This window comes from Bubalus bubalis, chromosome 8 (assembly GCF_019923935.1).
Source record: "Bubalus bubalis isolate 160015118507 breed Murrah chromosome 8, NDDB_SH_1, whole genome shotgun sequence".
In the NCBI taxonomy this organism is placed as follows: Eukaryota; Metazoa; Chordata; class Mammalia; order Artiodactyla; family Bovidae; genus Bubalus; species Bubalus bubalis.
In genome coordinates this window covers 80,626,347-80,639,909 of record NC_059164.1, presented here as the reverse complement: position 1 = coordinate 80,639,909, position 13,563 = coordinate 80,626,347, and the positions used below count along the sequence as shown (strand labels likewise).

Genomic DNA, 13,563 nt, shown 5'->3' with positions numbered 1-13,563 from the left:
TCACATCCATACATGACCACTGGAAAAACCATAGCCTTGACTAGATGGACCTTTGTTGACAAAGTAATGTCTCTGCTTTTGAACATGCTATCTAGGTTGGTCATAACTTTCCTTCCAAGGAGTAAGCCTCTTTTAATTTCATGGCTGCAGTCACCATCTGCAGTGATTTAGGAGCCCCCCCAAAAAATAAAGTCTGCCACTGTTTCCACTGTTTCCCCATCTATTTCCCATGAAGTGATGGGACCAGATGCCATAATCTTAGTTTTCAGAATGTTGAGCTTTAAGCCAGCTTTTTCACTCTCCTCCTTCACTTTCATCAAGAGGCTTTTTAGTTCCTCTTCACTTTCTGCCATAAGGGTGGTGTCGTCTGCATATCTGAGGTTATTGATATTTCTCCCGGCAATCCTGATTCCAGCTTGTGCTTCTTCCAGCCCAGCGTTTCTCATGATGTACTCTGCATATAAGTTAAATAAGCAGGGTGACTATATACAGCCTTGACGTACTCCTTTTCCTATTTGGAACCAGTCTGTTGTTCCATGTCCAGTTCTAACTGTTGCTTCCTGACCTGCGTACAGGTTTCTCAAGAGACAGGTCAGACTGTCTGGTATTCCCATCTCTACTGAGCTCTTAAAATATGGCTTCTGTGACTGAGACAATGAACTTTAAATAGTATTTCATTGTAATTAATTAATTTTAATTTTGATAGCCAAGCGGGTGTAATGGCTACTGTATAGTTGGATAGGACAGGTCTGGAGTATGACCATATCAGCTGCTTTATTGGGAGGGCAGCAAAGAATGATGGAAAAAGGAAAGAAGCAGAAACAAACACAGTGTGGTGAGTTTCCGAGCTGGTCACAGCTTCATGGGAAAGCACACGGGAAAGTTACGCGGGACATCCCTGGATGTGCCACATGGCAGTGTTGTGGGAACAGCCCATCAAGGAGAGGAAGGAAGATGCCCTGGTCTGCCGGCTTCTTCCCATCATCTCCAAGTGTGCCCAGAGTGTGATAATTACTCCACCCTTCTGGGCTGTGCTAGGAAAGCAGGGCTTCATCGCTTCTGGAAACTGGGGGAAGAGCCAGTCAGTGGGTCACTTTGACCTGAGTGCTGAAGCTGCTGCTGCATGAGTGGGCATGAGGGAGGTCAGGCCAATGCCAGGCCCTCAATGGGGGAAGACTGAGTCACATGGGGCATTAGGAGATGAGATTAGCTCCACTGAGCAAGAGGCCAAAGTCAGGAGATATGGTCAGGAGGAGCCAAGAAAGTCAGAGGTAGTGTATGAGCTCAGTCTCCTATATTATATATAAGTTAACTCTGGCAGGTCAGCTAAGCACTTCAAGTCTTAGCTCCTTTTTCACAGGCTAGTAAAGTAATGCTCAAAATTCTCCAAGCCAGGCTTCAGAAATACGTGAACCGTGAACTTCCAGATGTTCAAGCTGGTTTTAGAAAAGGCAGAGGAACCAGAGATCAAATTGCCAACATCTGCTGGATCATGGAAAAAGCAAGAGAGTTCCAGAAAAATGTCTATTTCTGCTTTATTGACTATGCCAAAGCCTTTGACTGTGTGGATCACAGTAAACTGTGAAATATTCTGAAAGAGATGGGAATACCAGACCACCTGACCTGCCTCTTGAGAAACCTATATGCAGGTCAGGAAGCAACAGTTAGAACTGGACATGGAAAAAAAAAAAAAAAAAAAGAACTGGACATGGAACAACAGACTGGTTCCAAATAGGAAAAGGAGTACATCAAGGCTGTATATTGTCACCTTGCTTATTTAACTTCTATGCAGAGTACATCATGAGACACACTGGGCTGGAAGAAGCACAAGCTGGAATCAAGATTGCCGGGACAAATATCAATAACCTCAGATATGCAGATGACACCACCCTTATGGCAGAAAGTGAAGAGGAACTAAAAAGCCTCTTGATGAAAGTGAAAGTGGAGAGTGAAAAAGTTGGCTTAAAGCTCAACATTCAGAAAATGAAGATCATGGCATCTGGTCCCATCACTTCATGGGAAATAGATGGGGAAACAGTGGAAACAGTGTCAGACTTTATTTTTTTGGGCTCCAAAATCACTGCAGATGGTGACTGCCGCCATGAAATTAAAAGAGGCTTACTCCTTGGAAGGAAAGTTATGACCAACCTAGATAGCATATTCAAAAGCAGAGACATTACTTTGCCAACAAAGGTCCGTCTAGTCAAGGCTATGGTTTTTCCAGTAGTCATGTATGGATGTGAGAGTTGGACTGTGAAGAAAACTGAGCGCAGAAGAATTGATGCTTTTGAACTGTGGTGTTGGAGAAGACTCTTGAGAGTCCCTTGGACTGCAAGGAGATCTAACCAGTCCATTCTGAAGGAGATCAGCCCTGGGATTTCTTTGGAAGGAATGATGCTAAAGCTGAAACTCCAGTACTTTGGGCACCTCATGCGAAGGGTTGACTCATTGGAAAAGACTCTGATGCTGGGAGGGATTGGGAGCAGGAGAAGAAGGGGACGACAGAGGATGAGATGGCTGGATGGCATCATTGACTCAATGGACGTAAGTCTGGGTGAACTCTGGGAGTTGGTGATGGACAGGGAGGCCTGGCGTGCTGCGATTCATGGGGTCTCAAAGAGTCGGACATGACTGAGCAACTGAACTGGACTCTGGCAGGTCAGCTAAGCGCTCTAAGTCTTAGCTCCTTTTTGTGTACAGTGGGTAACAGGACCTACCTTGTATGCTGGCTCATATTATTCATACACATTACTCAGTATTATTACCAGAACTTTGTAACAATAGGTGAGGCATCTAGCATTCTTGCCATTTCACAGATGGGGAAACTGAGGCTAAGAGAGAGTAAATGAAAATACAAATGTTAGAGCCTGAGTTCCTCTGATTCAACATCTTAATATTTCCACCCTATACCACATCCCTTGAGATTTCATCTGAGGACTGAATTTTATTTATTGTTTTTTTTAATTTAAGTTTATTTATTTTAATTAGAGGCTAATTACTTTACAATATTGTATTGGTTTTGCCATACATCAACATGAATCCGCCACGGGTGTACACATGTTCCCAATCCTGAACCCCCCTCCCACCTCCCTCCCCATACCATCCCTCTGGGTCATCCCAGTGCACCAGCCCCAAGCATCCTGTATCCAGCATCGAACCTGGACTGGCGATTCATTTCTTATATGATATTATACATGTTTCTATGCCATTCTCCCAAATCATCCCGCCCCCCGCCCCCAACAGAGTCCAAAAGACTGTTCTATACATCTGTGTCTCTTTTGCTATCTCGCATACAGGGTTATCGTTACCATCTTTCTAAATTCCGTATATATGCGTTAGTATACTGTATTGGTGTTTTCTTTCTGGCTTAAGATTTCATCTGAGGACTGAATTTTAAAATGCTAAGAGAGAGCACTCCAGCATGAAAGTGAGTGAAAATTATACACGGGGACAGATATTATAAAGGGTAAAGTGTTTGTTTAACAGCATTGACTTTATAAAGTAAAAGGTACTGGGAAAGCAGTTGACAAGTACAGTTTTAGAAGCACTCCAAAAAAGTGTTTGTTTTGAAGGAAGTTATTCCTGTTGAATTGCGATCTGTTGAAGCAGAAAATATAAGACCTATTCTTCCAAACAATTTTCAGGGGATGCCTCTCATGGGCTAGTCCAGCACAGCAGGAGAGCTGCTATCACTGAGACCACACATGCTCTGACTTGTCAAAACCTACCTTTGTGCTTCCCTCTGCCAAAGAACAGGCTCAGGTATCATGATCTCTAATCCCTTGGATGCAGCTGCCTATCAGACTTTTAGAGCCCAAGCCAGGCAGCTCCCACTGACAGCAAACCTCTTTCAGATCTGAGTTCCGAGGAAAAGAATGCAAGATGGGGAGATTAACTCAGCAAAGACCCTCCAGGCAGTATGAGTAGAATTTAATCATGAAAATGAGATGTGAACTGTTAATTTTTTGTACTTTATGTAAATACAGAGTGAAATCAAGACTCTCTTAAAAATAGGGTTATTATTTTGCAAGCCTTCAACTCTCTGAGTAAGGCGATACGGAAGTCACATTAAGGGACACAGGCAGAGCTCTTAGAGAAGTCTAACAGGGGGTTCTCTGGTGGTCCAGTGGCTAAGACTCTGCACTTCCGGTGCAGGGGGCACAGGTTCGGTTCTTGATCAGGGAACTAAGATCCCACATGGGCACAGCCAAAAATAAATAAATTAATTAAATTTAAAAAAGAAGAAGCCTGGTGTTTCTCAGGAGCATGTACCAGAGATGAACCATTTCATAACTGAAGACTTATCCTGTGAATGATATGGACACCGTAAGGGCTATGGAAACAGAAACTGGCACTTATTCACTGATGTTATTACCCCAAGAAGTGAGTGCTGGAAGGGATGAGAAGGTCATCCAAATGTTAGACTGAGGCCAGTGTCTTGGACACTCAGGGCCTCCTCATCAAGAGAGAGGCAAACAGGCATTCTGCATCTCCACACTTATTCCCCTCGTCTTAAACCAGAAGACGGTGGCAGTGCCCAAAGATCCGGTAATGATCAACACGGGCTCTCTTCCTGGGGAGCTGACTGGTGGGCCACTACTGATGTAAGCAGTTCCATGAGCTTTCTCCAAGGCCATCTTTAGTGATAAGGAAAAAGAGTCTCATATATATTATGCTCTGGAATGATGGAATTTCAAATAAAGTTTCCGTCAAAAGAGAAAGAACTATGCTGTTGGACTTTGCTGGTGGCTCGGTGGTAAAGAATCTGCCTGCCAACGCAGGGGACATGGGTTCGATCTCTGGTCTGGGAAGATCCCACATACTGCAGAGCGACTAAGCTTGTTTGCCACAACTGCCACACATGCTACTGAAGCCTGTGTGCCTAGAGTCTGTTCTGCAACAAAAGAAGCTACAGCAATGAGAAGTCCAAGCACCACAAGGAACAGTAGCCCCCACTCACTGTAACTGGAGAAAGCCTGAACACAACAAAGACCCAGCACAGCCACAACAAATTTAAATAATAAATTGTGCCGTCAGAGAAGAAACACGTCTGCTTTACATCTTTGCATCTAGGATGGTGCCTTCCCTGGATACGGTAGGATTCAACAGTCTCTGTCATCAATGCTGACAGTAAAAAGCTTAAAAAAAAAAAAAAAGTTCCTGGGCTTTCTGGAGTAATTATTTGTTTACCTTTCAGTTTCAGTGACCACGGGATGAAAAGCTTTGACTTCACATTATTTGACTTCGTAAGCTTTGGCTTCACATTATTCTGTGAGGCATTAACCAGCTGTCCTTTCATGAACAGCTGTGAAAAAAAAAGTTTCAAAACTATTATGTGTTCTTTAGACAAATTCTCATTTTACCCCTTCTCCGAAAAGAGATATACCACTTAAGGCTCTGCTCCAAGAGGCTAGTTACATGATGTTGAGAAAATTATCTAATTTCTTTGATCTTCTATTTCTACATTTGCTTAATGTGGATGATAGTAATGCCTGCCTCACCGGGGTGTTCTGAAAATGGTTAAATGAGTTATTATCTGTAAATACTGTCAGCAGGATGCTCAGTGGACTGTAGATATGAATGGGGTTTTTGGATTAAAAAAACATGCAGAAATGACAGCCTAAGTTTTACTTAGCTGATATTTAAAATTTCTCTTTTGAATCTGATGTGAATATCAGAAGAAAAAGAGAAAGTGGCAAATAGTCCTTATTTTGGAAAATATTTCAGAAGAAAGTCAATGTCATATGGCCTAAACATTTCTTTCAGATGCAGGCCAATTCTACCTTTCCTGAAATATGGGCAGTTTGAATTTTCTTCAGATTTTGAAGAATTTTAATCGAAGACCTTTAAATATCTAGAGTTTTCAGAGAAAATAGGAAATAGTATCAAGAAAAAAAATTCTGCAGCATTTCTGGTTTCATCTGGATAGAAATTTATAGATTCTTATCAACTGCTCTATGATTTTTCATAAAATGGGACAAACTACTTAAGTTTCATGAATCCTGTCATTTTAAATTAAAATTTTGTGCAACATAATCTCATGCAGTAACTTTCTGCTAATAACTCCAGAGATGAACAGAAATCAAGCTTTTTAAAAAATTATCAGCAATAAGTACTTAATGATATTTATAATAGCCTACTATTTTATGCAATATGCTAAGCAAAGGGAATATAATTAAAACTTTCAGGAAACTAACATTCAAGTCATTCAAAACGAAGTTTGAACAGTTGGTTATGAGTGTATTAGTCTATGGGAAGACAATCCTCTTTCTTTGATAGAAGTTTCACTTATTTTTTTCTGCTTGATTTTGTTTGATTTGGTGTTTCCCTGAGACACCCCTTGTCGGGGGTGGGGACGGGGTGGGGACAGGGCAATTGAATGTAAAGGGATTTGAGAGCAAGTTTAGGCAGAAGAGTCAGGGGCTTGATTATTCATCTGGCTTGGAATTTGTCAGTTTTATAAATGAACTGAGAACTAAAGTCATTATTTACAAACAAAAGGAGAAGCTTTCTCATTAAAACCAACTTTCTGGTCATAAGATTATAAGTCCACTAGGGGAATTAGGGGCTTCCCTGATGGCTCAGTGGGTGAAGAATCCACCTGCAATGCAGGAGACTCTGGTTTGATCCCTAGGTGGGAAAGATCCCCTGGATAAGGGCATGGCAACTCACTCTAGTATTCTTGCCTGGAAAATCCCATGGACAGATAGCCAGGGGGCCACAGTCCATACTGTGGCAAAGCGTCAGACGCAACTGAGCATGCATGCATGCATTTTACTGTGTGTTAAAGGTCTAGTAAACCTTCAAAGGAGAAAAAAACAAAACCATCTAGGGGAATTAGGGTCAGAAGAGAATGAGTGAAGACACCAAGTTAGGATGAATTATTCAATGACATGCGATGCAAATACCCAAGATAATATACATCCCAGTCTTGGAGGGATGAAGAAGGTCCTCTTTGGAGGAGAGGAGACTTAAGTTGAATTTTCATGGGTACATGGGATGTACACAAGAGTAAGCCATGGGGAAGAGGATTGAAAAAGGAAGGAACCACACCCAGAAACTCTGGTTCAAAGACCAGCAAGCACCACATTAGGACAGATTGGGATGCTGAGATGTGAGGCTAGAAAAGTGATCAGAGATTAGAAGAAGAAAAACCTTCAATCTGTCATGAAGGCAATGAGATCCATTAAAGGATTTAGGTTAGGGGAAGGCCTTAAGCAGATTTGCCTTTGAGTAAGATCCCTCAGGACTAGTGTGGAGAAGAGATTGAGGGAGATAGTCTAGCTATTGGCCAATATCAGTGTCCTAGAGGGAAGAAAGTGACATACAATAAACCTGTTTTTCAACTTTAATCCAATTTTAATGTCCTTATGTTGCTCTTAGTAGCAACCTAAACATCTAGAGAACTACCTAAATAAATAAATTCAATTTGTGCCCTTCATATAAGTATTGATACACGCTGCTAATGTGTCAGCAGGCTTTTATAAAAACAAGAATTTCAAGATAAGCTGGGTGTAGTTTTAGAGATGACTTTCCCCTTGTGCAAGCTCTATGGTTTGGTTTCTTTGGCTTATCATTTAAAGTCATTAGTCATGCAGTCCATGGGGTCCCTGAGTCTGACACGACTGAGCGACTTCACTTTCACTTTGTGAAGGAAAGGAAAGGAAATGGCAACCCACTCCAGTGTTCTTGCCTGGAGAATCCCAGGGACGGGGGAGCCTAGTGGGCTGCCGTCTATGGGGTCGCACAGAGTCGGACACGACTGAAGCAACTCAGCAGCAGAAGCAGTCATGTCAGATGCTATGCCTAATTGTATAATTAAGTATATACATTCCCACTTAGAAGGGCACAGGCACATTCGTAAAAATATGAAACACCTTCAGGGGTTTTTATAGGTGATTTTAAAATGAAGTCACAAGAATATATTCTTAAGTTTTTAGTTTCTTGATACTGTAAAATATGACACCATGAAACTCAATGGTTTCATTTCTATGGTTTAAGGCAGATTCAGGATTAAGGATGATCATGATCTTCATAAATTCTAGGAAACATGAAAAGTGTGGAAACTCATACTTTCTGCCTCTTCTTTGAAAGGTACTAAGACCTATTTTTCTCCAGGGACAGGCAGTGGCAGTACCTTTTGCTATTCCTTCAAACTTTTCTCAGCTCTTGGCCTCTTCTAATTATTTTTGGCAGAAAAATGTAGCTCCTCACCTTTGAGAGCAACTTCCTGGCAAAACGAAGAGTAATGCCCACCTACCTACCTTTCGGAACCAAAGAACATAAAAGAAGTTATAACACAAGGCAGCTCTCACCTGCCCCAGCCCTGTGCGGTTTTCCAGAGACAACTACTTTGAACCATTTTCACATTATTTCATTAGTCCATTTTAGATGTTTTCTTTTTACTTCCTGCTCTGACAGGAGAGTATTTAGCACATTTATACTTCATCTCAGTTCACTTACCTCACTTCTCCTTTCTGTTAGTCATCTTCTTACACTGTATTTAGTTTCTCTATTGCAGGGCTTGCAAGTGGATGGGTGGAGACTAGATCTGACCATAGATGTATTTGGTTTGAATAGCAATGAGTTCAAAAACAAACAAAAATAACCAATATGAAAACAATTGTAAGATGTGACATTTAAAAATTCCAAATGTTTAGCCTCCTGAAAAAGTCAGAGGGGGCACATTTTAATTTCCTAGGGCTGCCTTAAGAAATCACCATGAACCAGGAAGCACAAAACTTAAATGGACACTCACTGTCCTAGAGGCTCGAAGTCTGGAAGCAGGGTGTTAGAAGGGCCATGCTCCCTCTGAAAGCTCTAAGGAAGAATCCATTCTTGCCTCTTCTGAGCATCCGGTGGTGCCCAGCAATTGCTGACACTCCTTGGTTGCTGGCTGTATCACTCACATTTCTTTCTGTATCTTCATGTGGCCGTCTTCCCTCCATGTGTCATGTCTCTTAGTCCAAACTTCCCCTTCTTGTAAGAACATCAGCCATTTGATTTAGGGCTTACCGTAATCCAGTACGACTTTACGAATTACATTTGCAAAGACACTTTTTCCAAATAAGATCTCTCTCTGAGATTCTAGGTGGATATGAAGTTTACGGAGACACTAACCCAATGCACGGCAAATATGGCCCCTTTCCCATGAATTGACCAAATCTAATTGATTGGCTTTATTCTTCAGATGGGGCAAGCACTGACTAGCCAGCCAAAGTACTCTGCACATCTTCCAGGTAGACACAAGCACCAAAACCCTAACCCTGTTTCTCATTTAAGTTGCTTGCTTTGCTTCTTGCTTAGTTTGCTAATCATGGTATTGGTTATCTTTATAACTTTTAAATAATATACCAAAACTCCTATTTCATGTCTTACAAACTTTTGTCAATATCTCACTGCTACCTTTGTGTTCCGTGATACCAGGATATTAGTTTTTTTTCCACGTTTTATTCCATCTATTCTGTTCCCTTTCTACCTTACATATTTTTGGCAGCAGCATCTTAATTATTGCTATGGGTTGAATTGTGTCCCCCCACCCCACTAAAATTCTTATGCTGAAGTCCAAATCCCTAGTACCTCAGAATGTGGCCTTATATGGAAATAGGGTGATTGCAGATACAATTAGTTAAGATGAGATCATACCAAAGTAGGGCGGGTCCCTAATCCAACATGAATGATGTTCTTAAAAGGGGGGAAATTTGGAGACAGAAGTACACACAAGGAGAATGCCGCATCAAGAGAAAGGCAGAGATTGGGGTGATGCAGCAAAACCAGGGAATGCCACAGATTGCTGGTAAACCTCCAGAAGCTAAGGGACAGACATGGAAAAGATTCCCCCTCACAGCCCTGAGAATGAACCAACCCTGATGGCACCTAGATCTTGGATTTCTAGCCTTCAGAACCGTGTGACAAAAAAATCCTGCTGAGGACTTCCCTGGGAGTTCAGGGGTTAAGACTCTGTGCTCTGAATGCAGGGGGCATGGGTTCAATCCCTGGTCAGGGAACTAAGATCCCGCATGCTGCACAGTTTGGCCAAAAAATAAATAAATAAAATAAAATTTCTGTTGTTTTAAGTCATCAGTTTGTGGTACTTCGTTACAGCAACCCTAACAAAGTAACTTCACTGTGGCTTAGATGGTAAAGAATCTGCCTGCCACGCAGGAGACCTGGGTTCCAGAAGATCCCCCAGAGAAGGAAATGGCAACCCACTCCAGTTGTCTTGCCTGAAAAATCCCATGGACAGAGGAGCCTGGTGGTCTACAGTCCATGGGGTTGCAAAAGAGTTGGACACGACTAACACTTTCACCTTCTACATGTATATTCAATGTTATAGCATTCATATTACATTCTAAAATTTGAAGTATACCTTATGTTCTATTGCCCTCAGATGTCTGCTGATTCATTCACATTTATTTATTTTATTTTTTTGGCCACATGGCACGTAGGATCTTAGTTGCCCAATCAGGGGTTGAACCTGTGTCCCCTGCACTGGAAGTGTGGAGTCTTAACCACTGGACCATTAGGGATGTCTCTATTCATATTTAAAATGAGGCAATAGACTTCTGCTTCCACTCATGATGGGGTTACTGGTATGGGGCTTGCCATCTGCTATAAATAACTAGAAAACCGGACAAAACATTTGAAATAAATATCCAAAGCCATTTATTTTCAGCCTTTCTTTCAGAAAGGAAACCAATAAGGTATACCTTTTGATTGTGGCAGCATTGTCTTTGGGGACAACTTCTGGACAATAATATCAGGAGGAGAAATCGATACATCACTGGGAGATCTCACTGTGTTGATGAGCCAGGAATCCAGAAATAAGGACTTGGAAGACTGAGGTGGCTGCAATCTGTGGGGTGAAACACAAAAGAGAAGGGAGATATGTAATGAAGGAGATCAGAAACTCCGCCTAGGGATTTCCTTGATTATTTGGCAGAATAATCATCTAAACGTATGTAAAATGAAACTATAAGAGGCTGGGTAAAGAACAAAAACTAGGAGCTGTGAGCTAAACAAATCTTAGAGTTCACACAGGGCTAAGAGACAATTGATCTCCTACTAACTAGAGTGAAGAAAACATATTAAAAAAAAACAAACAAACCTGGGGCATTCAATAGAGAACCAAAAGTGTTATGCTTTATTACTTGGGTTTAAATAAGCATTACAATAAAAGTTACTTTAAATCTACCTTAACAAAGCTTACAAGCAGGTCTTGACATGATCAGGCTGATTACCAAGTAACTAAATTGCCTGACAAGCAAATTTAATACTCATTAAATGAGACAAAAATGTCCAAATATTCAAGGGACTTCCCTGGTGGTCTTGTGGCTAAGACTCTGCGCTCCCAATGCAATGAGCCCCGGCTTGGTACCTGGCCAGGGAACTAGATCCCCCATGCTGCAACTAAGATCCAGTACAGCCACATAAATAAATAAATTTAAAAAAATCAAAATATTCAAAACCATAACATTCAAAATACTCAACTTCTAGTCAAAATTACTAGACAAGAGAAGGTGAAAATACAACCTCACTAACCAGGAGAAAAACTCAGTATGACAAAAAAGAGTGAGGGTTAAACTCATCAGGAAGATATAATTTCTCAGTGTGTATGCAATTAAAAACAGCATTTCAAAATACATGAAGCAAAATTTGGTAGAATTAAAAAAGAAATGAAAAATCCACAATTGCAGTAGATTTCACTCAGCTCAGTAACTGATAGATTAAGTAGCAGATATGTAAGAATGTAGAACTATAAGAAAATTTAACTGACCTGTTGTCATTTATAGAACACTTTTTTCTTATTAAAGAACACTATCCTCAACAACAGAAGAATACATATTTTTTAAGCTTAGGCTATGGTTTTTCCAGTAGTCATGTATTGATGTGAAAGTTGGACTCTGAAGAAAGCTGAGTGCTGAAGAATTGATGCTTTTGAACTGTGGTGTTGGAGAAGACTCTTGAGAGTCCCTTGGACTGCAAGGAGATCCAACCAGTCCATTCTGAAGGAGATCAGCCCTGGGATTTCTTTGGAAGGAATGATGCTAAAGCTGAAACTCCAGTGCTTTGGCCACCTCATGCAAAGAGTTGACTCATGGGAAAAGACTGATGCCAGGAGGGATTGGAGGCAGGAGGAGAAGGGGATGACAGAGGATGAGATGGCTGGAAGGCATCACCGACTCGATGTACGTGAGTTTGAGTGAACTCTGGGAGTTGGTGATGGACAGGGAGGCCTGGCGTGCCGCAATTCATGGGGTCGCAGAGAGTCGGACACAACTGAGCAACTGAACTGAACTCAACAGAAGCTGACTAATCAGTAGAATAGGCCATATATTGAACCACAAGATAAGATTGGATAAATTTATGTATATGGAAATCATAGTGAGCATGTTATTTGACCACAATGGAATTAAATTAGAAGCTAGTAATCAAAACATACATATTGTTGTTTAGTCGCTAAGTCATGTCTGACCTTTTGCGACTCCATGGACTGTAGACCTGCCAGGCTCCTCGGTCCATGGGATTTCCCAGGCAAGAATACTAAAGGGGGTTGCTGTTTCCTTCTCCAGGGGATCTTCCCAACCCAGGGATCGAACCCAGGTCTCCTGCTTCTCAAGTGGATTCTTTACCCCTGCACCAGCTGGGAAGCCCAAAAGATATATGATCAGAGCCTAATTACTTGCATAATCTGTACATTTTTTTAAAAAAAAGATAGTGAATAACTGAACCGCTTTGTTGTACACCTGAAACTAACACAACATTGTATACCAACTATTCTTCAATTTTTAAAATTCTGTGAAGAAAAAAATAAGATCTAAAATCAATAATCTTGCTTTGTCTTTAAGAAGCTAGTAAAGAGTAAATTAAACTCAAAGTAAGCTGGAGGAAAGACCTAGTAAAGATAAAAGTAGAAGTCAGTGAAATAGAAAGTGGAGAAACATAAATGAAAAGCTAAAAGTTAACTCTGTAAAAGATGAAAAAAAATGACAAGCTACTAGCTAAACAGATACAAAAGTGAAAAGAGATAGCATAAATTTAAAATAACAGGGTTGAAAGAGGAGAGATCACAGCACACATTGAAAGATGTAAAGTAAAATTTTGATGAACTTTATGCCAATAAATTCCACAAGTCAGATGAAATGAACAAATTCTTTGAAGGACACAAAATTATCATTAAGGTATAATAACTATTTCTAAACACCAGCAATGAACTGAAAGAAAATGGAATATTAAATAAAAAACACTTTTGCACACCTTTCATGAAAATTAACTAAAAATGGGTCATGGACCTAGCTTTAAAATACAAAGCTACAAAATTTCTAGTGACAACAAATGAGAAAATATAGATGACCTTAGGTTTGGTGATAAATGTTTATATACAACAAAAGCATGATCCCTAAAAGAAAAACTTCATAAGTTGTTCTTTATAAAAATTGAATACATCTGTTTTGTGAAAGAGAATCAAAAGACCAGACTCGGACAAAAAAAATATTTACAAAATATTGTTTTTGTAAATATTTAAGTGAAATATTAAATATTTAAGTGACTAAACAAGACCAA

At 40.5% G+C, this 13,563-nt stretch overlaps 1 long non-coding RNA gene across 1 annotated transcript; it reads right to left on the bottom strand.

Annotated features, from left to right (window-relative positions):
• Positions 1–10,641: 10,641 nt before the first annotated feature.
• On the bottom strand, positions 10,642–12,537 carry LOC112586526. The gene is made up of 2 exons (XR_003111020.2): positions 12,476–12,537; positions 10,642–10,855 (listed from the first exon to the last, which is right to left on the bottom strand). It is a non-coding gene; the product is annotated as an uncharacterized LOC112586526 (long non-coding RNA).
• Positions 12,538–13,563: the final 1,026 nt, after the last annotated feature.